This window comes from Protobothrops mucrosquamatus, unplaced genomic scaffold (genome assembly GCF_001527695.2).
Source record: "Protobothrops mucrosquamatus isolate PMUCROS unplaced genomic scaffold, P.Mucros_1.0 scaffold2098, whole genome shotgun sequence".
Taxonomy (NCBI): domain Eukaryota; kingdom Metazoa; phylum Chordata; class Lepidosauria; order Squamata; family Viperidae; genus Protobothrops; species Protobothrops mucrosquamatus.
The window spans coordinates 312989-315380 of record NW_015388200.1 but is presented as its reverse complement, the minus strand read 5'-3'; positions in this window follow the sequence as shown (position 1 = coordinate 315380).

Below are 2392 nucleotides of genomic sequence, written 5' to 3'. Positions count from 1 at the left end.
AAATCTTAATCCAAAAGGCTTTAACATCCCTACATGTCCACCAAATATGATAATAAGTAGCATCCATACTACCACATCTCCAACATTTTGGTTGCAAATTCGGATACATGCAAGACAATTTTTGAGGGTCCAAATGCCATCTATAAAACATTTTATAAAAATTTTCCCTTAGATTCTGTGCTTGAGTGAACTTGACATTTCTTACCCAAATTTTTTCCCAAGTTTCTAAGTTTATTGGTTCTTGAATATTCTGAGCCCATTTGATCATATAATCTTTAACCAATTCTGTTTCCAAATCAAGTTCTATCAAAACACTATATATTCTCCTAATATGGGCTCTACTTTGATCCTTAATCTGTTTTATCAAGTTCACATCTTCTACCATAAAACCCAATTTTTGATCTATATGCCATCTCTCAGCCAATTGAAAATGTAACAACCAGGACTGGAGTACATTATCCTATCTTAACTCTTCCAATGATTTAATTTGCCAGTCCTGTCCTCTTAGCATAAGTAAATCTTTATAAACAATCCCTTGTAATTTTGTTCCCCTTACTGTCCCTTGTATTGCATGTTCCGGAATAGCCCACATTGGAATTTTTAAATCTAGCTTATATGAGTACTTTTTCCAAACTCGCAAAAGTGCAATCCTTAGAATATGAGATTTAAAGGCCCGATCAATTTTCTTATCAAAAAATAAATAGGCATGCCATCCATAATATAAATCCCAACCCTCAAGTCTCAAAATATCTCTATTAGTTAAATTAATCCAATCACTAATCCAAGTTAATACCACTGCTTCGTAATATAATTTTAAATTAGGGGCTTTAAGTCCCCCTCTTTCCCGTGCGTCTTGCAAGATTTTAAATTTTACCCTAGGTTTTTTCCCCTGCCATATAAACCTATTGATACCTCTTTGCCATTCTTCCAAATTTGAATCCTTTTTTAAGATAGGTATCATCTGGAACAAGAAAAGAAACTTGGGGAGAACATTCATTTTTATGACTGCAATTCTTCCCAATAATGATAGCTGTAGTTTCTTCCACTCCATCAAGTCCTTTTGAACTTTTTTCCATAACTTATCATAATTATTTGTATACAATTTAGCGTTAGAAGCAGTAATATCAACACCCAAATATTTCACTTTTTTTACTATTTCAAAACCAGTTACATTACTTAAAGTTTCTATATCTTTCATAAACATATTTTTAACTAATATTTTAGTCTTACTATTATTTACTTTAAATCCAGACACCTTCCCATAATGTATCAATGTCTGTATCAAATTTCTTGCCGAGTCAGTTGGTTCCGACAAAGTAAAAACCAAATCATCAGCAAATGCTCTAAGTTTATAAGCATTATTGCCCAAAGTTATTCCTTTTATAAGTGAAGACTCTCGAATCTTGATTAATAAAATCTCCAAAGTCAAGATAAATAATAATGGGGATAATGGACAGCCTTGCCTTGTGCCTTTTTCAATTTTAATTGAGTCTGTCAAATCCCCATTAACAATCACTTGGGCAAACTGTAGTTGATAAATAGCCTTTAATGCTGAAGAAAATCTGTCCCCAAAGTTCATTCTGTCAACCAACCGCTGCAAAAATTGCCAGTCCAATTTATCAAAAGCCTTTTCAGCATCCAGAAAGATAAGGGCCGCCGGGATTTGATTATTTTTATCCAAATACTCCAACAAATTCACAATTTGTCTAACATTGTTCTTCATGTATCTTCCATTTATAAATCCAGACTGATCCATATGAATAGTCTGTTTCAATACTTGCATTAGTCTATTGGCTAATATTTTTGCAAAAATCTTATAATCCGTATTCAGTAATGATATTGGTCTGTAATTTTTAGGCTGGGTTGTGTCTTGGTCTTCTTTAGGTATAAGTGAAATAAATGCACATCTCCAAGATGGTGGTATTTCTCCCCCCATTAAGATGTCATTAAAAAGACATCTCAAGGGTTCTAACATTTCTTCCGATAATTTTTTATAATAAATTGCAGTAAACCCATCTGTACCAGGGGCCTTTCCAACCTTCAGTTGTTTAAATGCCTCTGCAATCTCTTCCAACGTAATCATACCATTCATCAATCCTTTTTGATCCTCAGAAAGACAAGGCAAATTTGCTTGTTGTAAACAAGGAACCCTCATTTCAACCCTAAGTTACAAATATTCTCCTTTATTGTTAGTGAAACCACTCAGATACCATTTCAAGTTGCACAAATACAGGGTTGTACAAAGAGGACACACATGTGGACAATCCTGCAACATGTGTCATCTGAACAAACCTGCAAGATAATTGGTGACAAAGGATTGTAAATTTGACCCACCTTGAAGCCAGTGGTGGGATTCAGCCGGTTCACACCACTTCAGCAGAACCGGTAGCTA